Below are 27,343 nucleotides of genomic sequence, written 5' to 3'. Positions count from 1 at the left end.
TGCCGACGCCGCTGACCACCGAAGCGATTACCAGCGAGGGCGCCGCAGCTCCCCGCTGGTAATCGCGCTGATGCCGGCGCACACTGACGTCTGTGCAGCCAGGATACTCTTCCCCGAGTCCCCTGCTCATTAGTTCCGCAGGAGAGGACTCGGGGAGGAAGCGTTCCGGGCTGACGTCAGGGCAAGCAGACAGACAGCGACAGCAGGGAGGAGGTAAGTATATGGGTTGGGGAGCTGCCTATTACGGGGGGGGGGGGCTACTTATTACAGGGGAAGGGGCTGCGAATTACTGGGAGGGCTGGTTATTACTGGGGGGTGGGGGCTACTTATTACAGGGGAAGGGGCTGCCTATTACTGGGGGGGCTACTTACTACTGGGGGACCTGCTTATTACAGGGGGGACCTGCTTATTACTGGGGGGTTGCTTACTGGGGGGGGGGTGCTTATTACTGGGGGGGAGGGCTACTTATTACAGGGGAAGGGGCTGCTTATTACTGGGGGGGGGGGCTGGTTATTACTGGGGGGGGGCTACTTATTACAGGGGAAGGGGCTGCCGATTACTGGGGGGGGGGGCTGCCTATTACTGGGGGGGGGACCTGCTTATTACTGGAGGGGTAGCTTACTGGGGGGGCTGCTTATTACAGGGCAAGGGGCTGCCTATTACTGGGGGGGGGGTGCCTATTACTGGCTGGGGGGACCGGCTTATTACTGGGAGGGGACCTGCTTATTACTGGGAGGGGACCTGCTTATTACTGGGGGGGACCTGCTTATTACAGGGGGAGGGGCTGCTAATTACTGAGAGGTGGGGGCTGTCTATTACTGAGGGATGGGGGCTGTCTATTACTGGGGGGGAAGTAAATTATATGCTGCCCTATGTGTGTGCTGGGGGGGGGGGGGGGAGATTATACACTGCCCTATGTGTGTACTGCCAGGACATTCTAATGTCATAACTAAATAAGAATTCACTAAACTCCAACCCCCTTCATAACCCCGCCCCCTATAACCAAAACCCCGCCCATGTCCCGCCCAACCCTGCCGGGCCTTGTAAAAATGGTCTTGCTTGAAGCCGGTCCCTGGTGCCAAAAAGGTTGGGGACCACTGATCTATTATACTCAGGACTGTAACAAGGGGGGCGCTCTAATAACTATGTATAATATATCAGGGGTCAGTACAGAGATCTCTCCCATCATCTATTATACCCAGGACTGTAACAAGGGGGGCGCTCTAATAACTATGTATAGATATATCAGGGGTCAGTACAGAGATCTCTCCTATCATCTATTATACCCAAGACTGTAACAAGGGGGCGCTCTAATAACTAAGTATAGATATATCAGGGGTCAGTACAGAGATCTCTCCCATCATCTATTATACCCAAGACTGTAACAAGGGGGCGCTCTAATAACTATGTATAGATATATCAGGAGTCTGTGAAATCTCTCCCATCATCTATTATACCCAGGACTGTAACAAGGGGGCGCCCTAATAACTATGCAGATAGGAGGCAGTATTATAGTAGTTATATTCTTGTACATAGGAGCAGTATTATAGTAGTTATATTCTTGTACATAGGGGCAGTATTATAGCAGTTATATTCTTGTACATAGGGGGCAGTATTATAGTAGTTATATTCTTGTATATAGGGGGCAGTATTATACTAGTTATATTCTTGCACATGAGAGGCAGTATTATAGTAGTTATATTCTTGTACATAGGGGGCAGTATTATAGTAGTTATATTCTTGTACATAGGGGACAGTATTATAGTAGTTATATTCGTATACATAGGAGGCAGTATTATAGTAGTTATATTCTAGTACATAGGGGGGCAGTATTATACTAGTTATATTCTTATACATAGGAGGCAGTATTTTAGTAGTTATATTCATGTACATAGGGGCAGTATTAAACTAGTTATATTATTGTACATAGGGGGCAGTATTATAGTAGTTATATTCTTATACAAAGGAGGCAGTATTTTAGTAGTTATATTCTAGTACATAGGGGGGCAGTATTATAGTAGTTATATTCTTGTACATAAGTGGCAGTATTATAGTAGTTATATTCCTGTACATAGGGGGCAGTATTATAGTAGTTATATTCTTGTACATATTAGCAGTATTATAGTAGTTATATTCCTGTACATAGGGGGCAGTATTATAGTAGTTATATTCTTGTACATATTAGCAGTATTATAGTAGTTATATTCTTGTACATAGGTGGCAGTATTATAGTAGTTATATTCTTGTACATAGAGGGCAGTATTATAGTAGTTATATTCTTGTAAATAGGGGGCAGTATTATAGTAGTTATATTCCTGTACATAGGAGGCAGTATTATAGTAGTTATATTTGTGTACATAGGAGGCAGTATTATAGTAGTTATATTCTTGTACATGGGGGCCGTATTATAGTAGTTATATTCTTGTACATAGGAGCAGTATTATAGTAGTTATATTCTTGTAAATAGGGAGCAGTATTATAGTACAGTTACTCCCCGACTTGCGAACAGGTTCCGTTCCGGGAGCCCGTTCGCAAGTCCGTTTTGTTCGCAAGTCGAACAAGTAGTAGTATGGAGCGGGATCGCGGGTGGATCCCGCTCCATACAACGTCGGGTGCAGGCTGTTCTTACAGCGGGCACCCGGCGGCAGCAGTTCCGACGAGCCGCGCCGCTTGTCGGAACTGTTAACACTTTAAATACCGCTCTGACAGCGGTATTTAGAGTGTTAACAGTTCCGCCGAGCGGCGCGGCTCGTCGGAACTGCTGCCGCCGGGTGCCCGCTGTAAGAACAGCCTGCACCCGACGTTCAGGGGGCCCGTACAGCGTCCCACGATGAGATCGCGGGACGCTGTGTGGTTGCTAGGCAGCCGGGGACCTCCTGAAAGGCCCCAGGGCTGCCTATGCAGAGTGCCCATCAAGCGCACGGCTTGCTAGGCGCTCTGCATAGACAGCCCTGGGGCCTTTCAGAAGGCCCCCGGCTGCCCAGCAACCGCGATGTGACCGGACAGGCTTCTATCAGGCTTGATAGAAGCCTCTCCGCTCCCTGCACAGCATGATGTAATGCCATAGCATTACATTATACTGTGCAGAACAGATTGTTCGCAACTAGCGAAATTCGCAAGTCGAATGTTCGCAAGTCGGGGACTATCTGTAGTTATATTTTTGCACATAGGAGGCAGTATTATAGTAACTATATTCTTGTACATAGGGAGCAGTATTATAGTAGTTATATTCTTGTACATAGGGGACAGTATTCTAGTAGTTATATTCTCGTATATAGGGGCAGTATTATAGTCGTTATATTTTTGTACATAGGGGGCAGTATTATAGCAGTTATAAACTTTTACGTAGGGGGCAGTATTATAGTAGTTATATTCTTGTACATAGGGGAGCAGTATTATAGTAGATATATTATTGTACATAGGAAGCAGTATTATAGTAGTTATATTCTTGTACATAGGGGGTAGTATTATAGTAGTTATATTCTTGTACATAGGGAGCAGTATTATAGTACTTATATTCTTGTACATAGGGGGCAGTATTATAGTAGTTATATTCTTGTACATAGGGGGCAGTATTTCAGTAGTTACATTCTTGTACATAGGGGGCAGTATTATAGTAGTTATATCCTTGTACATAGGGGGCAGTATTATAGTAGTTATATTCATGTACATAGGGAGCAGTATTATAGTAGTTATATTCATGTACATAGGGGGCAGTATTATAGTAGTTATATTCTTGTACATAGGGAGCAGTATTATAGTAGTTATATTCTTGTACATAGGGACAGTATTATAGTAGTTATATTCTAGTACATGGGGGCAGTATTATAGTAGTTATATTCTTGTACATATTAGCAGTATTATAGTAGTTATATTCTTGCACATAGGGGGCAGTATTATAGTAGTTATATTCTTGTACATAGGGGGCAGTATTATAGTAGTTATATTCTTGTACATAGGAGCAGTATTATAGTAGTTATATTCTTGTACATAGGAGGCAGTATTATAGTAGTTATATTCGTGTACATAGGAGGCAGTATTATAGTAGTTATATTCGTGTACATAGGAGGCAGTATTATAGTAGTTATATTCTTGCAAATAGGGGGCAGTATTATAGTAGTTATATTCTTGTACATAGGGAGCAGTATTATAGTAGTTATATTCTTGTATATAGGGAGCAGTATTATAGTAGTTATATTTTTGCACATAGGAGGCAGTATTATAGTAACTATATTCTTGTACATAGGGAGCAGTATTATAGTAGTTATATTCTTGTACATAGGAGGCAGTATTATAGTAACTATATTCTTGTACATAGGGAGCAGTATTATAGTAGTTATATTCTTGTACATAGGGGACAGTATTCTAGTAGTTATATTCTCGTATATAGGGGCAGTATTATAGTCGTTATATTTTTGTACATAGGGGGCAGTATTATAGCAGTTATAAACTTTTACGTAGGGGGCAGTATTATAGTAGTTATATTCTTGTACATAGGGGAGCAGTATTATAGTAGATATATTATTGTACATAGGAAGCAGTATTATAGTAGTTATATTCTTGTACATAGGGGGTAGTATTATAGTAGTTATATTCTTGTACATAGGGAGCAGTATTATAGTACTTATATTCTTGTACATAGGGGGCAGTATTATAGTAGTTATATTCTTGTACATAGGGGGCAGTATTTCAGTAGTTACATTCTTGTACATAGGGGGCAGTATTATAGTAGTTATATCCTTGTACATAGGGGGCAGTATTATAGTAGTTATATTCATGTACATAGGGAGCAGTATTATAGTAGTTATATTCATGTACATAGGGGGCAGTATTATAGTAGTTATATTCTTGTACATAGGGAGCAGTATTATAGTAGTTATATTCTTGTACATAGGGACAGTATTATAGTAGTTATATTCTAGTACATGGGGGCAGTATTATAGTAGTTATATTCTTGTACATATTAGCAGTATTATAGTAGTTATATTCTTGCACATAGGGGGCAGTATTATAGTAGTTATATTCTTGTACATAGGGGGCAGTATTATAGTAGTTATATTCTTGTACATAGGAGCAGTATTATAGTAGTTATATTCTTGTACATAGGAGGCAGTATTATAGTAGTTATATTCGTGTACATAGGAGGCAGTATTATAGTAGTTATATTCGTGTACATAGGAGGCAGTATTATAGTAGTTATATTCTTGCAAATAGGGGGCAGTATTATAGTAGTTATATTCTTGTACATAGGGAGCAGTATTATAGTAGTTATATTCTTGTATATAGGGAGCAGTATTATAGTAGTTATATTTTTGCACATAGGAGGCAGTATTATAGTAACTATATTCTTGTACATAGGGAGCAGTATTATAGTAGTTATATTCTTGTACATAGGAGGCAGTATTATAGTCATTATATTTTTGTACACAGCGGCGGAATTATAGTAGTTATATTTTTGTACATAGGAAGCAGTATTATAGCAGTTATATTCTTGTACATAGGAGCAGTATTATAGTAGATATATTCTTGTACATAGGGAGCAGGATTATAGTAGTTATACTCTTGTACATAGGGGGCAGTATTCTAGTAGTTATATTCTTGTACATAGGAGCAGTATTATAGTCGTTATATTTTTGTACATAGGGGGCAGTATTATAGTAGTTATATTCTTGTACATAGGGGGTAGTATTATAGTAGTTATATTCTTGTACATAGGGAGCAGTATTATAGTAATTATATTCTTGTACATAGGGGGGCAGTATTATAGTAGTAATCTTGTACATAGGGGGCAGTATTATAGTAGTTACATTCTTGTACATAGGAGGCAGTATTATAGTAGTTATATTCCTGTACATAGGGAGCAGTATTATAGTAGTTATATTCTTGTACGTAGGGGGCAGTATTATAGTAGTTATATTCTTGTACATAGGAGGCAGTATTATAGTAGTTATATTCTTGTACATAGGAGGCAGTATTATAGTAGTTGTATTCTTGTACATAGGGGGCAGTATTATAGTAGTTATATTCTTGTAGATAGGGAGCAGTATTATAGTAGTTATTTTCTTGTACATAGGGGGCAGTATTATAGTAGTTATATTCGTGTACATAGGAGGCAGTATTATAGTAGTTATATTCTTGCAAATAAAGGGCAGTATTATAGTAGTTATATTCTTGTACATAGGGGGCAGTATTATAGTAGTTATATTCTTGTATATAGGGAGCAGTATTATAGTAGTTATATTTTTGCACATAGGAGGCAGTATTATAGTAACTATATTCTTGTACATAGGGAGCAGTATTATAGTAGTTATATTCTTGTACATAGGAGGCAGTATTATAGTCATTATATTTTTGTACACAGCGGCGGTATTATAGTAGTTATATTTTTGTACATAGGAAGCAGTATTATAGTCATTATATTTTTGTACACAGGGGGCGGTATTATAGTAGTTATATTCTCGTATATAGGGGCAGTATTATAGTAGTTATATTTTTGTTCATAGGGGGCAGTATTATAGCAGTTATATTCTTGTACATAGGAGCAGTATTATAGTAGATATATTCTTGTACATAGGGAGCAGGATTATAGTAGTTATATTCTTGTACATAGGGAGCAGTATTATAGTAGTTATATTCTTGTACATAGGGGACAGTATTCTAGTAGTTATATTCTTGTACATAGGAGCAGTATTATAGTCGTTATATTTTTGTACATAGGGGGCAGTATTATAGTAGTTATATTCTTGTACATAGGGGGTAGTATTATAGTAGTTATATTCTTGTACATAGGGGGCAGTATTATAGTAGTTATATTCTTGTATATAGGGAGCAGTATTATAGTAGTTATATTTTTGCACATAGGAGGCAGTATTATAGTAACTATATTCTTGTACATAGGGAGCAGTATTATAGTAGTTATATTCTTGTACATAGGAGGCAGTATTATAGTCATTATATTTTTGTACACAGCGGCGGTATTATAGTAGTTATATTTTTGTACATAGGAAGCAGTATTATAGTCGTTATATTTTTGTACATAGGGGGCAGTATTATAGTAGTTATATTCTTGTACATAGGGGGTAGTATTATAGTAGTTATATTCTTGTACATAGGGAGCAGTATTATAGTACTTATATTCTTGTACATAGGGGGGCAGTATTATAGTAGTAATCTTGTACATAGGGGCAGTATTATAGTAGTTACATTCTTGTACATAGGAGGCAGTATTATAGTAGTTATATTCCTGTACATAGGGAGCAGTATTATAGTAGTTATATTCTTGTACGTAGGGGGCAGTATTATAGTAGTTATATTCTTGTACATAGGAGGCAGTATTATAGTAGTTATATTCTTGTACATAGGAGGCAGTATTATAGTAGTTATATTCGTGTACATAGGAGGCAGTATTATAGTAGTTATATTCTTGCAAATAGGGGGCAGTATTATAGTAGTTATATTCTTGTACATAGGGGGCAGTATTATAGTAGTTAGATTCTTGTATATAGGGAGCAGTATTATAGTAGTTATATTTTTGCACATAGGAGGCAGTATTATAGTAACTATATTCTTGTACATAGGGAGCAGTATTATAGTAGTTATATTCTTGTACATAGGAGGCAGTATTATAGTCATTATATATTTGTAGATAGGGGACAGTATTATAGTAGTTATTTTCTTGTAGATAGGGAACAGTATTATAGTAGTTATTTTCTTGTACATAGGGGGCAGTATTATAGTAGTTATATTCTTGTACATAGGGGGCAGTATTATAGTAGTTATATTCTTGTACATAGGGAGCAGTATTATAGTAGTTATATTGTTGTACATAGGGAGCAGTATTATAGTAGTTATATTCTTGTACATAGGGAGCAGTATTATAGTAGTTATATTCTTGTACATAGGGAGCAGTATTATAGTAGTTATATTCTTGTACATAGGAGCAGTATTATAGTAGTTATATTCTTGTACATAGGGAGCAGTATTATAGTAGTTATATTCTTGTACGTAGGGGGCAGTATTATAGTAGTTATATTACTGTACATAGGAGGCAGTATTATAGTAGTTATATTCTTGTACGTAGGGGGCAGTATTATAGTAGTTATATTACTGTACATAGGAGGCAGTATTATAGTAGTTATATTCCTGTATATAGGGACAGTATTATAGTAGTTATAATCTTGTACATTGGGGCAGTATTATAGTAGTTATATTCTTGTACATAGGAGGCTGTATTATAGTAGTTATATTCTTGTACATAGGGGCAGTATTATAGTAGTTATATTCTTGTACATAGGGAGCAGTATTATAGTAGTTATATTCTTGGACATAGAGGGTAGTATTATAGTAGTTATATTCTTGTACATAGGAGGCAGTATTATAGTAGTTATATTCTTGTACATAGGGGTCCGTATTAAAGTAGTTATATTCTTGTACATAGGGGAGCAATATCACAGTAATTATATTCTTGGACATAGGAGCAGTATTATAGTACTTATATTCTTGTACATGGGAGCAGTATTATAGTAGTTATATTCTTGTACATAGGGACAGTATTATAGTATTTATATTCTTGTACATAGGGACAGTATTATAGTATTTATATTCCTGTACATAGGGACAGTATTATAGCAGTTATGTTCTTGTACATAGGGGGCAGTATTATAGCAGTTATGTTCTTGTACATAGGGGACAGTATTATAGTAGGTATATTCTTGTACATAGGGGGCAGTATTATAGTAGTTATATTCTTGTACATAGGGGCCAGTATTATAGCAGTTATATTCTTGTACATAGGGGCAGTATTATAGCAGTTATATTCTTGTACATAGGGGCCAGTATTATAGCAGTTATATTCTTGTACATAGGGGCAGTATTATAGTAGTTATATTCTTGTACATAGGGGACAGTATTATAGTAGTTATATTCTTGTACATAGGGGGCAGTATTCTAGTAGTTATATTCTTGTACATAGGAGCACTATTATAGTCGTTATATTTTTGTACATAGGGGGCAGTATTATAGTAGTTATATTCTTGTACATAGGGGGTAGTATTATAGTAGTTATATTCTTGTACATAGGGAGCAGTATTATAGTACTTATATTCTTGTACATAGGGGGGCAGTATTATAGTAGTAATCTTGTACATAGGGGGCAGTATTATAGTAGTTACATTCTTGTACATAGGAGGCAGTATTATAGTAGTTATATTCCTGTACATAGGGAGCAGTATTATAGTAGTTATATTCTTGTACGTAGGGGGCAGTATTATAGTAGTTATATTCTTGTACATAGGAGGCAGTATTATAGTAGTTATATTCTTGTACATAGGAGGCAGTATTATAGTAGTTATATTCGTGTACATAGGAGGCAGTATTATAGTAGTTATATTCTTGCAAATAGGGGGCAGTATTATAGTAGTTATATTCTTGTACATAGGGGGCAGTATTATAGTAGTTATATTCTTGTATATAGGGAGCAGTATTATAGTAGTTATATTTTTGCACATAGGAGGCAGTATTATAGTAACTATATTCTTGTACATAGGGAGCAGTATTATAGTAGTTATATTCTTGTACATAGGAGGCAGTATTATAGTCATTATATATTTGTAGATAGGGGACAGTATTATAGTAGTTATTTTCTTGTAGATAGGGAACAGTATTATAGTAGTTATTTTCTTGTACATAGGGGGCAGTATTATAGTAGTTATATTCTTGTACATAGGGGGCAGTATTATAGTAGTTATATTCTTGTACATAGGGAGCAGTATTATAGTAGTTATATTGTTGTACATAGGGAGCAGTATTATAGTAGTTATATTCTTGTACATAGGGAGCAGTATTATAGTAGTTATATTCTTGTACATAGGGAGCAGTATTATAGTAGTTATATTCTTGTACATAGGAGCAGTATTATAGTAGTTATATTCTTGTACATAGGGAGCAGTATTATAGTAGTTATATTCTTGTACGTAGGGGGCAGTATTATAGTAGTTATATTACTGTACATAGGAGGCAGTATTATAGTAGTTATATTCTTGTACGTAGGGGGCAGTATTATAGTAGTTATATTACTGTACATAGGAGGCAGTATTATAGTAGTTATATTCCTGTATATAGGGACAGTATTATAGTAGTTATAATCTTGTACATTGGGGCAGTATTATAGTAGTTATATTCTTGTACATAGGAGGCTGTATTATAGTAGTTATATTCTTGTACATAGGGGCAGTATTATAGTAGTTATATTCTTGTACATAGGGAGCAGTATTATAGTAGTTATATTCTTGGACATGGAGGGTAGTATTATAGTAGTTATATTCTTGTACATAGGAGGCAGTATTATAGTAGTTATATTCTTGTACATAGGGGTCCGTATTAAAGTAGTTATATTCTTGTACATAGGGGAGCAATATCACAGTAATTATATTCTTGGACATAGGAGCAGTATTATAGTACTTATATTCTTGTACATGGGAGCAGTATTATAGTAGTTATATTCTTGTACATAGGGACAGTATTATAGTATTTATATTCTTGTACATAGGGACAGTATTATAGTATTTATATTCCTGTACATAGGGACAGTATTATAGCAGTTATGTTCTTGTACATAGGGGGCAGTATTATAGCAGTTATGTTCTTGTACATAGGGGACAGTATTATAGTAGGTATATTCTTGTACATAGGGGGCAGTATTATAGTAGTTATATTCTTGTACATAGGGGCCAGTATTATAGCAGTTATATTCTTGTACATAGGGGCAGTATTATAGCAGTTATATTCTTGTACATAGGGGCCAGTATTATAGCAGTTATATTCTTGTACATAGGGGCAGTATTATAGTAGTTATATTCTTGTACATAGGGGACAGTATTATAGTAGTTATATTCTTGTACATAGGAGCACTATTATAGTAGTTATATTCTTGTACATAGGAGCAGTATTATAGTAGTTATATTCTTGTACATAGGGGGCAGTATTATAGTAGTTATATTCTTGTACATAGCAGGCAGTATTATAGCAGTTATATTCTTGTACATAGGGGGCAGTATTATAGTAGTTATATTCTTGTACATAGGGAGCAGTATTATAGTAGTTATATTCTTGTACATAGGGAGCAGTATTATAGTAGTTATATTCTTGTACATAGGGAGCAGTATTATAGTAGTTATATTCTTGTACATAGGGAGCAGTATTATAGTAGTTATATTCTTGTACATAGGAGCAGTATTATAGTAGTTATATTCTTGTACATAGGGAGCAGTATTATAGTAGTTATATTCTTGTACATAGGGGGCAGTATTATAGTAGTTATATTCCTGTACATAGGGACAGTATTATAGTAGTTATATTCTTGTACATAGGGGGCAGTATTATAGTAGTTATATTCTTGTACATAGGGGGCAGTATTATAGTAGTTATATTCTTGTACATAGGGGGCAGTATTATAGTAGTTATATTCTTGTACATAGGGGGCAGTATTATAGTAGTTATATTCTTGTACATAGGAGCAGTATTATATTAGTTATATTCCTGTACATAGGGACAGTATTATAGTAGTTATATTCTTGTACATAGGGGGCAGTATTATAGTAGTTATATTCTTGTACATAGGGGGCAGTATTATAGTAGTTATATTCTTGTACATAGGAGCAGTATTATAGTAGTTATATTCTTGTACATAGGGGGCAGTATTATAGTAGTTATATTCTTGTACATAGGGAGCAGTATTATAGTAGTTATATCCTTGTACATAGGGGCAGTATTATAGTAGTTATATCCTTGTACATAGGAGCAGTATTATAGTAGTTATATTCTTGTACATAGGGGGTAGTATTATAGTAGTTATATTCTTGTACATAGGAGGCTGTATCATAGTAGTTATATTCTTGTACATAGGGGGTAGTATTATAGTAGTTATATTCTTGTACATATGTACGTATTCTCGTAGTTACTGTATATTGTGAATGATGTAAAGAGAACCACCCACACTGTAGAATTCTAATGTTTTGTTTTTTTAAAGAAACGTTTATTAGGCATTCTCATACAATATAATACAAACATGCATAGGAAGAGATATCAGCAGTGTTTTGTAGATATAAAAATTTAGAACTCTAGTACTCCTCCCGTCCTGTGTAATTACATATACCCTTTTATTTATTTCCACCCCCAAAACAGAACCGAAGATTCCCAACCTGGGAAATAGTAACAAAAACATAAAAACAAATGTTTCACCCACGACACGGCCATCATCACAGCAAGCATTTAATATCGCTGCGCATAGTGAGGATTAGAAAAAGAAAAACCTCCAAATTTCCCTTTGGCCAAGAAGCTTACGCATCAGATACGCTTGATGCAGTAATACGGCAGTCAACCCACCGGCCACCTATCTTAGCAAATTTGGCAAGGCAACCTCGGGCTATATATGTCAACTTATATAGAGGGATGACCCCATTGACTTCACGCTGCCAAGCAGCCCTAGTAGATTTTTTGGATGTTTCCAGTTAAGCAATATAACTTTTTTAGCATAACATACCAGCAATTTATATAAAGTGTGTGTTACTGGGTCAACCGGAATGTCCTCCACAAGGCCAAAGAGACAAATTTTAGAATGCAGTATGCGTGGGGCCCCTAGGTGCGCTTCCATAAACTCAAGGACCTCTCTCCAGTAGGTCTGCAGTACATGGCATTCCCAAACCATATGCATGATTGTGCCCGGACTCATCTACTATCTTGGGCAGTCTACACTGGGGATTAGGCCCATGGTACACAAATAGGTGGGAGTATACTAGATTCTTTGTAGGAATTTGACTTGGATCAACCAGTCCTTTGCACTGATCAAGGGCGGTTCTGAGCTGGCCAAAAGGACATGATGGTCATCCGAGTCTAGGTCCGGTATGTCCAAGCCCCACTTCTCCGGGTGGATCCTCGCTACAGTATACGGAGGAGTATCTTTCGGAGAGCCGTAAAAAGAACCTTTTAGGGATCAAAATAGGTGTATTCTGGAATATATATAGAAATTTGGGTAATGGCTTCATTTTGGTTAAGTTTATACAACCTACTAGCGTCAGTGGGAGTGAAGCCTATCGGGTTGCCATAACTCCTGCCCACTCCAACAGTGGGGCAAGGTTGTCTGCATAGAAATGGTCAGCACTACTATCCCAAGGTAGGTAACTGTCAGTCCACCTCAGAGGAGCAGGGAGGAAAAAGCGCCAGGGACAGAGGGCATCCCTGACGCGTTCCTCTAGCCAGGGAGAACTGCTTAGACATATACAGTTAGGGCCAGAAATATTTGGACAGTAACACAATTTTCGCGAGTTGGGCTCTGCATGCCACCGCATTGGATTTGAAATGAAGCCTCTACAACAGAATTCAAGTGCAGATTGTAACGTTTAATTTAAAGGGTTGAACAAAAATATCTGATAGAAAATGTAGGAATTGTACACATTTCTTTACAAACACTCCACATTTTAGGAGCTCAAAAGTAATTGGACAAATAAACATAACCCAAACAAAATATTTTTTTTTCAATATTTTGTTGCGAATCCTTTGGAGGCAATCACTGCCTTAAGTCTGGAACCCATGGACATCACCATACGCTGGGTTTCCTCCTTCTTAATGCTTTGCCAGGCCTTTACAGCCGCAGCCTTCAGGTCTTGCTTGTTTGTGGGTCTTTCCGTCTGAAGTCTGGATTTGAGCAAGTGAAATGCATGCTCAATTGGGTTAAGATCTGGTGATTGACTTGGCCATTGCAGAATGTTCCACTTTTTAGCACTCATGAACTCCTGGGTAGCTTTGGCTGTATGCTTGGGGTCATTCTGTACTGTGAAGCGCCGTCCGATCAACTTTGCAGCATTTGGCTGAATCTGGGCTGAAAGTATATCCCGGTACACTTCAGAATTCATCCGGCTACTCTTGTCTGCTGTTATGTCATCAATAAACACAAGTGACCCAGTGCCATTGAAAGCCATGCATGCCCATGCCATCACGTTGCCTCCACCATGTTTTACAGAGGATGTGGTGTGCCTTGGATCATGTGCCGTTCCCTTTCTTCTCCAAACTTTTTTCTTCCCATCATTCTGGTACAGGTTGATCTTGTCTCATCTGTCCATAGAATACTTTTCCAGAACTGGGCTGGCTTCTTGAGGTGTTTTTCGGCAAATTTAACTCTGGCCTGTCTATTTTTGGAATTGATGAATGGTTTGCATCTAGATGTGAACCCTTTGTATTTACTTTCATGGAGTCTTCTCTTTACTGTTGACTTAGAGACAGATACACCTACTTCCCTGAGAGTGTTCTGGACTTCAGTTGATGTTGTGAACGGGTTCTTCTTCACCAAAGAAAGTATGCGGCGATCATCCACCACCGTTGTCTTCCGTGGACGCCCAGGCCTTTTTGAGTTCCCAAGCTCACCAGTGAATTCCTTTTTTCTCAGAATGTACCCGACTGTTGATTTTGCTACTCCAAGCATGTCTGCTATCTCTCTGATGGATTTTTTCTTTTTTTTCAGCCTCAGGATGTTCTGCTTCACCTCAATTGAGAGTTCCTTTGACCGCATGTTGTCTGGTCACAGCAACAGCTTCCAAATCCAAAACCACACACCTGGAATCAACCCCAGACCTTTTAACTACTTAATTGATAACAGGTTAACGAGGGAGACGCCTTCTGAGTTAATTGCAGCCCTTAGAGTCCATTGTCCAATTACTTTTGGTGCCTTGAAAAAGAGGAGGCTATGCATTACAGAGCTATGATTCCTAAACCCTTTCTCCGATTTGGATGTGGAAACTCTCATATTGCAGCTGGGAGTGTGCACTTTCAGCCCATATTATATATATAATTGTATTTCTGAACATGTTTTTGTAAACAGCTAAAATAACAAAACTTGTGTCACTGTCCAAATATTTCTGGCCCTAACTGTATATAAGTAGGCCGCTTCTCTCTATCTCTATGTGATGAGCTGTCTGACAGGTATACATGTACATATGTATATGCTGTAATCAGCCCCAGGCTGCTATTTGCATGAGGATGATAATCTGAATGGAAGCAGAATCCCAGAGAACCTGTTTGGTGAGTCACAAGAAGCTGACATTGCAGAACAGATGTGCTGGGAGACAATGAGGAGCAGCAGGAGGCGCCGCTCTTCTCTCCTGGTGCAGAGCTGTGTGTGTTAATGAAGAACAAAGGCAGGATTGTGAGAGTGCAGATCCTGGAAATATTTGTGCGTAATACACATATGTATATATCACAGCAGCCCCTGCTGATTCACGTCTCTCCACACTGAGCTTCACTACTCCCAGCAGAGGCGTCTTCTTCATCCATCACCGGCCATTGTAAAGTGAAGCAGAGCCTGTGTATCACGTATTATACATATGATGTAAATGTCTCTGGAGGTTATATCAGTGCTGGAGCGATATAAGAGGAGCGGCTGATATTACATATATGATGTCTCTGGAGGTTATATCAGTGCTGGAGCGTTATAAGAGGAGCGGCTGATAGCAGCCACATATATGTCGTCTCTGGAGGATATATCAGTGCTGAAGCGTTATAAGAGTAGTGGCTGATATCAGTCACATATGATGTCTCTGGAGGATATATCAGTGCTGGAGCGTTATAAGAGGAGCTGCTGATATCACATAAAGTCTCTGGAGGTTATATCAGTGCGTTCTAAGAGGAGCTGCTGATATCAGTCACGTATATGTCGTCTTTGGAGGTTATATCAGTGCTGAAGCGTTATAAGAGGAGTGGCTGATATCAGTCACATATATGTCTCTGGAGGTTATATCAGTGCTGGAGAGTTATAAGAGGAGCGGCTGATATCAGTCACATATATGTCTCTGGAGGTTATATCAGTGCTGGAGCATTATAAGAGGAGCGTCTGATATGACATATATGAAGTCTCTGGAGGTTATATCAGTGATGGAGTGTTATAAGAGGAGCGGCTGATATCAGTCACATGTATGATGTCTCTGGAGGTTAGATCAGTGCTGGAGCGCTATAAGAAGAGCAGATAATATCAGTCACATATATGATGTCTCTGGAGGATATATCAGTACTAGAGTGGTATAGGAGAAGCGGCTCATATCAGTCATATATATGATGTCTCTGTTGGTTATATCAGTGATGGAGTGTTATAAGAGGAGCGGCTGATATTACATATATGATGTCTCTGTTGGTTATATCAGTACTGGAGTGGCTGATATCAGTCACATATAGAAGGCTTTCAGCACTGGAGATAAAGTAATGATGGTTTCCTATGGGAACAATCAGATGAAGGAATCGGAACGTTCCCATAAACCACTGGTTCTAACAGCCGCGTGTTTTTTAAGCGTGTGATTTTTGGTGTGTAGCTCCACATGTGAGAGAGCCCTAACACTTCTGCAGGTGGCGCTATGATGTGTATATGGTTATATACAATACATGCGGTTTTGCCTTCCGCACGCTGTTGCTACAATGTTTCTGTGTGTTTGCTATAGCTGTGCTCCACAACCACATCATCTTCTCCTTACGGATCCGCCGTGTTTGTCGCCGCTCATCATATGATCTTCTGTGTGCAGAACAAACCCAGAAACCATGTTTTTGCTGCAGGCGGCAGATCGTTGGATGTGTGCGGGAGAGATAGCAAGACAGAGACCAATCGTGCCGGGGGGATGGAGCGTCTCATGGGCTTCAAAGACAGCCGAAAGTACAAGATGCTTCTTGGGTCCCGTCTCCACAAAGGATGCCATTGTCCCGCCGGACTGGGACGATTACTGTGTTGTGGAGGGGTCCGGCGTGTGAGCCTCATGTGCCTCCTCTTCCTATAGGTAACACTGTAGTCTGTCCTCTGTATACATGGGAGATCAGAACTGCAGCTGTGGGGTCCCACAACCCCTGGGAAACCCCCTACACTCACACAGGGGTACGGTTAGTGAGGACTATGGAGGGGGGTTAATAAGTTTGTGTGTATCATCCCTGTCCTGTGACATCACTGTGTATATTATCCATGTATTGTGACATCACTATGTATTATCTCTGTCCTGTGACATCATTGTGTGTATTATATCTGGACTGTGACATGACTGTGTATTATCTCTGTCCTGTGACATCATTGTGTGCATTATATCTGTATGTGACATCACTGTGTATTATCTCTGTCCTGTGACATCATTGTGTGTATTATCCCTGTGCTATGACATCACTGTGTGTATTATCCCTGTGCTGTGACATCACTATGTGTATTATCTCTGTACTGAGACATCACTGTGTGTATTATCCCTGTACTGAGACATCACTGTGTGTATTATCCCTGTACTGAGACATCACTGTGTGTATTATCCCTGTACTGAGACATCACTGTGTATATTATCTCTGTACTGTGACATCACTGTGTGTATTATCCCTGTACTGTGACATCACTGTGTGTATTATCTCTGTACTGTGACATCACAGTGTGTATTATCCCTGTACTGTGACCTCACTGTGTGTATTATCTCTGTACTGTGACATCACTGTGTGTATTATCCCTGTACTGTGACATCACTGTGTATTATCCCCTGTACTGTGACATCACTGTGTATTATCCCTGTACTGAGACATCACTGTGTGTATTATCCCTGTACTGAGACATCACTGTGTGTATTATCCCTGTACTGTGACATCACTGTGTATTATCCCCTGTACTGTGACATCACTGTGTATTATCCCCTGTACTGTGACATCACTAGTCAGCTTAAACAACCATGCTGTACGTCGGCTGCTGGTTCCGTGTAAACACTCTCCGCTTTATACAAAAGGTGAAGCGTTGAGTGAGAAGCGGATTAGAAGTCTTTCTGAGCTGCTCTGCATGAGCGTTGATGACATCAGCGGTGACCGTGTAAAAGGGCCATTACTCAGCGGCTGTATTATCACATTCAGGTGAGGGCCACGTGATGTACGGCAGGCAGGTGGTATACAGGGTGGCCCCACGGAGACAACCAGTGCAGGACATCACGGAGGGGAATCCTCTATTAGGCCATTAAGTGAGGGCTACACGGTGATGTGTTGTGTGACATACAGTCTCAGAAAAGTTGATTGACCACAAAAAATAAGCGCCACTAAGAGCAAGAACTACACAGTGACATGAAGATGGCGGTGGCACATGTAGGATCACATCTAGTGACCTGCCAATGAGGCTATGTTGCAGCATGCAACCTAACGGGAAAATACAAACTGTTTTTCCTCAAGTTGCAACCAACCTTTCCACCATACAGATCAATGTAATTTTCACGTGATGACGGCCTGTCTGCTGCTCCACAGCCAAGCTGCAGCCTCGGGACCGTCACATGATAGCCAGGTTCAACGAGTTTTTTGTCATATGACTTCAAGCTGCGCAACACAAAACAGCAGAATTGCAGACTGATCGCAGGAAAAGTTGCAGTCGCTTGTGATGTTTATGATGATGTCTTTAACCGAGAGCCAATCAAGTTGGATTTTCTGCAACGGCGGGGTCACAAATGTTGCAGCTCAGAAGGCGACGCCGCTGAAAAGCATTAGATGCAACATTGTAGCAGGACACTGCAATCTACGAGCCTCAGAGTCGAAGGCTGCCACTTCCAGAACGTCTTGTCATTGTCTTGAAGAAGTCTGGAGGCCTTCCCTGAACCAGAGGAGGATCATCATCAACCCCAGACCAGAAGAAATCCACAAACAGCCTATGTAGATTGTCTGATCCCATCGGGGTGGGGACGGCGCTGGGTCGGTGTGCTCCTCATCAGGCTCACAATGGGATGTCTGGATCCACAAGGCACAAAATAACATTAACATCCCATCCACTTAAGCGACTTCTCATCTGCCTTCGCTGCTTCCTGTTCCTCTCAGTGATCGCCACCGCCGATAATGGAACCCAAACAAGAACTAACGTATAAAGCCGCATCTGTCAGAGGCAAATGGGAAAAGTCATGACCCGATGAGATGACCTAATAACTTCTGAAGGGTCTCAGATGAGGCACCATGTTCCTCGGGACTTTCTTTTGGCCGATCATGGAGCCTTGTGAAGGTGCCACCAATCACTTGCCAAAAAAGCAAAACCTGTAGTCAGCGACCAACAATGTCTGCTCATTCAGTGATGGCATTTGGATGTTCATGCGGCACATCTCCTCGTGTGAACTGGGATGTATTACGATGCTGCTGACAAGGGTGAAGATCTACGGGGGCGATCGATCGCTTTTTCCCAAATAGTCTGAATTGGAACGGGTGAGGTCCCGATAGACGAGCACCAATCTTACTGAGCAACACTTGTCATCGACACTTTATCTCTCAATATGATAACCTCAACTAAATGATCTAACCAGGTCACATGACCTATAGGGTGCGGCTATACGGGGTGTCGGAAGCGGTTATGATTTCTGCGTTTTTCTTCTTTCCACTGATTGTTATTAGTATTTTCAAGTACATAAGATCCGGGTGTAATTATGCGTGCGGACATCAGTATTAATTACAAAGGACAGACTGCAGATTGTTATACAGCATACGGTCCGGGGAGGCCGATTGTTTACAGACGTCTAACTGTAGCCCGGGATGGCGGGTTATTTTATTAATGACATTATTAACATTTTAAACAAGAGATCCCCTTTAACCCGTGTGCAGCAGTGTGGTAGTGATTGAGCCTTGGGGTAATGGTGGATGGGGTACAAGGGGTTGAGTTTTTAGATTACCGCAGGATACTGGTTAATGTCCCATTTTTCGGTGAAGGCGTCTGGTTTCGCACCCCGGACTGCTGGCAGTTTTCCATATTAGTAATTGTATGGAACTATCAGTATGACATCTTCTGGGGAAGATATTCTACTGCTCTTCCAGTTTCATGCTGATGTAAGACGGGAAAGTGAAACTGCTGCTCATCTAGTAACTCTTGCAGCATGTATCCCACGATGCATCACTGCTGTGCAGTGTGACCTAACCCAAGGGGCATTAAGAGGTTAATTCTTGGGTATTTACACAGCACATTCATACAGAATGGACACAGCAGCCATCGGGCCGGAGCTCCTCGCAGACTAGTGGGCCAATTACACGGGACAACTATCGCTCAAAATTAGTTCCAACAAATGTGAGCGCAGGCCGCTCCGTGGAAACGCACAAAAATCGCTCACTTTCTGTTCGCAGGTTGTTTAGCGGACTCTTCAGTCAGTATAAGAACCATCGCTGGATCGCGGGCTTCTCGCTGCGTGTGAACACTTCCCGTAGAGGTTGAAGTGCTGAGTGAGAAGTCCGCGATGCAGCAGTGAAGTCCATCAGTGTAAAGGCTCTGCGCGAGTGCCGACGACCTTAGCGGTGACATCAGCGCTCGTTCCTTCGTTTACCCGCCCGTCGGCCCGTGTTAAAGGGCCATTAGACTAGGAGCTACACTGCGTGCAGCCAACGATCGCAGGAGCCCGATGTTACGTAACAACCTAATGTCAGTGAATGCCGTCACGTTGCAACTCACACTTCCCATGATTACGACCAATCACAAGCAGTCCAGCAGGTTTGTCGGGGTGATGCGGCGTCTCAAGTAGTCCTGGCAATAATGGCACCCGTGACGGTACGAACGTGACCCTCTTAAACGAAGTGCAATATCGCAGCTAACGTATTCCATGGAGGCGCGTGTGTAGAATATCGCATTTTTGCGCACTAACGACAAACCCCCATCCAGGATTTTCCCACATAAGGGGTTATTAATATCTGTTTTTACAAACATCTCCCTGCGAATTTAGTTCTGTCACTGCGCAAAATACGGGTGCTGCATTCTGATGCGGATTTAGCCCATTGACCGATCTAAATCCGAATGCAAATCCGCGCCAAAATCTGCAGCACAAAGACATAGATTTTGACCTGGTTTTTAGAGGCGGAATTCACTTAGAAAATTTAGCCCCAAATTCTGCTGTGTGAAAATCCCCTAGAGCTTCTTTTACATTAGAGGGCTAAGGGGCGACCAAATAACCATGTATAACTTCATGAGGGGACAATGCAAGGATCTCTCTCCTGATCTGTTTATACCCAGGACTGCGACAGTAACAAGAGGGCATCCGCTACGATTAGAGGAAAGCAGGTTTCATCACCAACACAGAAGGGGGTTCTTTACTGTAAGAGCAGTGAGACTGTGGAACTCTCTGCCTGAGGACGTGGTGATGGCAAAAGAGGGACTAGATGTGTTTCTAGAGAGGAAGGATATTACAGGATATAGACATTAGGTGACCAGCGGGGTTGGTGATCTCAAATGTTGATCCTGGCTGTCATTATGGAGTCGGCAAGGAGCCCTAACATACCATGTTATGTGTATATTAGAGGTTGTGCTGATGACAACAAGATTGGCACTGAACCACCTCCTCTTCACATGGGCTGATACAGACTGCCCCGACCCATTCAGAAACCGCAGCCAATGACAGGGCTTTGTGCTCGATTCGTGGAGCTCTGTCATTGGCTGCAGCGCTTGTGACCACCCATAAACTGGGCGGGACTACAGCCTCTAAACAAAAACACAAGAACCGAGCAGCCCGGGACCCAGTGGGGAGCGGGGACAGGCGAGTACAGGCTGGTAAGTTATGTTATAGCATGGGCAACAGGGTTTTAGTAAAGAAAATTAAAAAAATAAAAACACAACAACTCGGACAACCCCTTTAAGGCGGTTATCACAAAACATTTTTGTGCGCGTTTGTGCGGGCGATGTTACATTAAAGTTTATAGTGAAATAAAAATAAATAAATAAATCACACAACATACAAAGACTTTGAGTTTGTGGCCTTTTGAGGGTCTGTGGTGTTCAGCGCGCTCTGGATAGGACGCCCCCTCTGTCTGCTCCTCTACAGAATGTGTAAAAAACCCGAGAAAAATGTAGGTTAAATTAAAAAAAACAACACATGAAAAACCCGTCAAACTTCATGTTTTTTTTTCCTTTTTCAAGGTTAAAAGAAGACCCTGATCGTCCTCCTATAAGTGGGGTCTGTGGCCCCGGACTGACTCATCGCAGGGATTTTTTTCTACTCCAGATTATTTTTGCAGCGGATTAATTTCTCCTCTAACAATTATCAGCATGATTGGCCAATGACCGACCGAAAGCGACAACTTTATTGGAGACCGGTCCCCGGCATGCTGCGTTGCCCCTAAGGCTTCTGTCACACGGTGATGTATTCTTGCGCTGGCCGCATCGCATTTTAGTCACGGCTAAAATTAGCGTTCTCCCATCCATTCACACAGCCGGGTGCGGCGTGTTAGTAGACAAATACGCCAAAGCACGGAATTCCCTCAATCAGCGTAAATCCTTGGAATGACTTCTAATGCCTAAATACAGGCAGCCGTCATGATTCTGCATCGCTGGCCGCTGCTAAACTGACATAGGAGTCTATGGGACCCGCCAGCGTATATCGGCTGAAAGACAGGGCGAGACCTATCCTTTGCAGCAGAGTATAAGATCGGCCTCCGATGTCCTCGGCACGACGCGGCTAAAGACCAGTCATCTAAATGAATACATTGGAAACCAATTTTTTATTGCGGCTAAATTATCACGCTTGTGTGGATGGGGCCTGGTAACGCGTCCTGCGCCCTCCGAGCGTCTTTACAGCACTGCTAGGATTATACTCCACCTTCGGCTCTTTCTACGGGATGAGCTCCGCTGCCTCCCATCGGCTCTAGAAGGATGCGACCGCGCACGTCCGGTCTTCGTGAACCTTTTAGGCTTCACCTCCAGATTGTGGAAACTACGGTCACTTGTTAACAAGACGAATCCTCCAGTGTTAATCGAGCCAATTATAATGTTTAACCCCTTGGAGGCGTCTTTTTTTTTTTCTCGTTTTTTCGCCTTTGTCTCCTAAGAGTCACCCGTTTTCTACTTTCCAATCGGACGGCTGCCGGGGGGCTTGTTTGTCCTGCAGGACAAGTTGTATATTTCCATGGCTCCATTTAAAGTTCCACATCGTGCTAAAAACTATTAAAAATTTGAAGGGGGTGAAATGTGCAGCTCAGGAGGTTTTATTATCAGAGTTTTCACAATGCAGTAAAATAACGCTCTCTTTATTCTGTACAATTTGTATAATTTATGTTCTACTAAAAAAAACAAAAAAAAACAACCCAAAGTTGGCCAAACTGTGGTGATTAAGTCAAGAAAAGAGTAGTTGCGTGAATCAGATCCATAATAATGTGTAAGGCTGGGTTCCCACGGGACAGAAGTCTCCTGTATTGTCCGCAGCGGGACCGCTTCATATCTGCACCATTTGGCGCAGTTGAAGTGGCTTTTCTACCTGTATTCCGCTGCAGATATCTCTCCCCATAGAGAGAAGCGAACCCGCAGCGGGAACGGTAAAGCAATTAACATGTCACAGATTTTAATTCCGCATTGCATGTCAGTTTCCACGTGGCTTATCTGAGGCAGACTGTTTCTACAAATCTCGTCCACTTTGCTGCTTAGACTCAGGTTTATAAGTGCCTGCGGAGTTTCCGCCTCGTGGGACCGGCCTACGAGAATATCATCCCTATTAATCAATCAAAATAAAAATCTCCGCCCGGGAGCAGGAGCCTGCAGACGGATCTCCGTGGTCAGCCTAGCTGTCAAGTTCACCACGAAGAATAGCGGTAATTCGCAGCATGCTGTGGTTTGCCGGCCGCAAGCGGAGAATCGCTATGATTCTCCGCTTGTGGACAGGGGGCTGCACTTTCCATAGCAACGCTATGGAAAGCATTCACTGCATTTCCCGCAAGAAACCCCCTGAAGTGTACCAACCCCATGGGCGCTCTCTCAGGCATGTTGTGGCCACATTCTGACCCCACAACTCTATTCGGCCGTCACCGGGGGTCGGTTTGGGACCGCTGTTGGTGGGGAGCTGTAGTTTCTACTGGTATCTTTTTTGGATACATAAGACATTTTGAGAACATTTTATTCCATTTTTCAGGGAGCAGCGTTGACAAATAAACAGTTTGGCATTGTGCATCCTTTTCTCACGGCGTTCACCGTGCGGCACAAATCAGGTTGTATCTTATTGGTTTGGACTTTTTGGATCGTGGTGACACCGGTCACATTCAGATTTCTAATGTTTAGAGTTTACATGTACTTTTTTTTTAAGTCCCCAAGTGGGACGTGAACTTGCAATCTTGATGCTGAGCTAGAGGACAAGATTACCCTCCCAAGGTGGAGGAATAACCGCAGGTCCCTAGAGCGCCTCCCCTCTTTGAACTCTTCCAGGCGTGTTACTAGGAGTCAGCAGGTAACGTTATACATCTGACAACAGTTGTACCACCAGGTCAGTCCTCACAGATCATCAGCGCAGAAGACCGCAGTAGTCAGACAGACTGGTTACTAGGGAACAGCTGCCTGACAACCACTTATTGTTGTATAGTGTGACCCTAGCAACCAGGCTGTCAGATTGGACAGTCTCATCTGAAGAGGTGCAGCGGCAGCCGACATGACATTCCCCATCTGAGGGGGCAGTATATACTGGACTTTACTAAAACGGACCCCTATTTTAGACCCTAATGAGCGTCCTCTGGGGGTTGCTTCTTGCAGGACAAGTTCTATCCTTTAATGACACCACTGCGGGGCACATATAATGTATTGTGGAACATTATGAGGTTTTTTGTTTTTTTTTAAATATTTGAAAAACGGTAACACTTGCACCCGTTTCTTGGATTTTGTGTTTCTGGCGCTCATGTAGACTTGATACATTTATTCTCTGGTTGCTGCGATTACAAGTTGACACATTGTTATAGTTTTGCTCAGAATAAACAGGACTTCCTGTAACCACATGACAGGAGCCGCAGCCGAGCTGCTGAGGGGCTTTGCAGGTCAAGTTGTAGCTTTCAGGTTTAGTCTAAGCCTGGGTTCACACGGGGCGTATTCCCGTCGGAAATCTCGCGGTTTGGCCGCAGCAAAAACCGCGAGATTTCCGGCAGGAGAACCGCCGTGGAAAAAGCCGCGGCGGCTTTGAAGCGGCCCGGCCGCTCGCTCTTTCGCTGCGGCCGGCGCTTCCATAGAGGAGAGCGTGGCCGCAGCGGAATAAAAAAAAAGAATGGACATGCTGCATATTCTGCATATTCTGAGAAATCTCGTCCACATGGCTGGCTAATCCCGAGATTAGCGGCCGCGGGCGGATTTGCCGCGGCAAAACCACCCTGTGTGAACCCAGCCTTAGTCCGAGACGCACAGATCATAAACCCAATCACCTGGCTGCATTCACATAAGCGGTTTTTCACGATGGTCAGAGGTCAAGAAATCTAATAGTCTCCAACGAAAATGGCGCATTCAATGTGGAGAGTTTGTGTGCTGTGCAATGTGCGTTGCGCCAAAGGATCTCGGGCGCATCTCGCTCTCGGCCAGGTGAACATGGCGTCAATGATACTATTTTGGGTGTATAAAACTTTTTGATTGCTCTTTACTCTTTTTGTTTTGCGAGGTCGGTGAACAAAGGAACAGCAATAATGGCCATTTAAAAAAAAATCTTTTTGTTTTAAGGCGTTCAGTGTGTGGAATTAATACCCCGCTGGCGGTATCGTCATTGTGAACGCTGCAACACATTTTGTGTAAAAAAGAAAAAAAATGCTTTTATAGGAAAAATGTGGATTTTTTTTTTTTTTAACTTGGGATTTTTTCCATAAAACTTTCCTCTTGATCAGCTTCTCACAAGATTTTTTCAGTCCCACAAGTGGACTTGTACAAGCGACTGTTTGATTATATAATACACCGCACTACTTATTAAATGCAGTGTATTATGCTTGTTTGCTTCTCAGTTTCATCCCGACTGGCAGCTTATTAGACTTCGCCTCTGGCCGCTGCACATGGCAACCGGTCTGCACTGCATAACTGCATCAAAGATGGGGGCCAATGGGTGATAGGAGGAGCCCCTCCCGTGAAAACCACTTAGATGCTGCAGTCACTATTAACAGCGGCATCCAAGGGGTTCAATCACCAGGATTGGAGGTTTGTATGATTTCAGCCATTACAGTAGGAGCTCTTATTACACAGGTTGATTCTTGGTCAGATCTAATGAGTAGCGATTAACAAGGCATGTCAATTTGCTCATTTACATTTCGTTTACACGGGCCGAGAATCGCCGGTTTGGGGACAAACATATATATTACTATAATCTATCATCCCATAGAGCTGGTTGTACATCTTCCCGTTCACACGGGGAGACATACAGCCAACCAGTCAGCAGTTTTGGCTTGCTGAAAAGCCACGATCAGTCGACAAGAGTGTCCCTCGTTTTGGGGTCCCTTTTTATGCACCCCGCTCGTCTAGTGAATGTTCATGCCCAATATTCAGGCAGTGTAAGACGGACCTTGGGTCTAGGCCATCAGCATAAGGTGGCGGCCTATCCTAAGCCAAAAGAGGCGTATGGGTGGCCACAGAGGGACATGATTTGGGTGGAGAAGCGCTTACTCTGAATGTCACGTTACACAAAATACAATGTCTACAGATCGCAAAGTAAGCCTGACCGTCCTGCAGTGAATGTACCGGGCGCGGGCCGTATGATACGAGGACTCGAGCGGCTGAGAACGTGAGCGCTGCCGACTCTCTGCTCCTCCTATGATATACAGAATCACAAACATGTAAACGTATTGGAACTGCAGAGATCTCAGAGGAACAGAGGAAGTCAAGATGATTTCCTGTCAATAATCTCATCCACTGCAGTCAGCATTTATCCACAAAATGGCTGATAACAGAGAACACAGGCAAAGATCTTGTCTGCATGACTACAACACACACACACACACACGTGTGCCTGCAGATATCAGGGCAGTGGTTGTAGTTGTGGGGGGTGACAGAGGTGCGGCCCCGGCTCTTACAGGTAGACTGACACCTGGGCAGGTAACATTGTCTGGGAGGTCTCCTGCTTTGGGCTCGGCCTCCCTGTGACAATGGGCATGTAAATGCATCTCTCTGTATGCATGGGCAACATGGGAGGGGGGACGGACCCCCACCACATACATGGCTGAGCTCTTCCTATTCACTACATGTGGTATCCATCCTCTGCGGTCCCGGGCAGGTGAGGGGTGATGATAGATATATATATATATATACACACACCCGCACGCCTTGTAGGAGCTAAAGCAGGTTCTTTGTTTAAAATAAAGCTTAATAAGTTGTATAAATGTAAAGTTCTGTAACTTATATACACTAAGGGTTAATTCCCATCGTTCTTGCAGAGCGCATCAGAGGTACAAGGATATCCCTGTATCTGCGGGGTCCATATAATGTGCTGTACACCTGCTTTACATTACTTCTTGGGGGGTAGGGGAAGAGGGATATGTGAAAAATGGCCACAAATTCGGCCATTGTTTTGGGGCTTAGTGTTCACTGCGTTGACTATTTGGTAACTTTCTTATCTCCATATTGATATTTTTTTTAATTATTACTACTTTA

Source organism: Eleutherodactylus coqui, chromosome 13 (genome assembly GCF_035609145.1).
Source record: "Eleutherodactylus coqui strain aEleCoq1 chromosome 13, aEleCoq1.hap1, whole genome shotgun sequence".
In the NCBI taxonomy this organism is placed as follows: domain Eukaryota; kingdom Metazoa; phylum Chordata; class Amphibia; order Anura; family Eleutherodactylidae; genus Eleutherodactylus; species Eleutherodactylus coqui.
The sequence above is the reverse complement of the archived record's forward strand: the minus strand, read 5'-3'. Positions refer to the sequence as shown.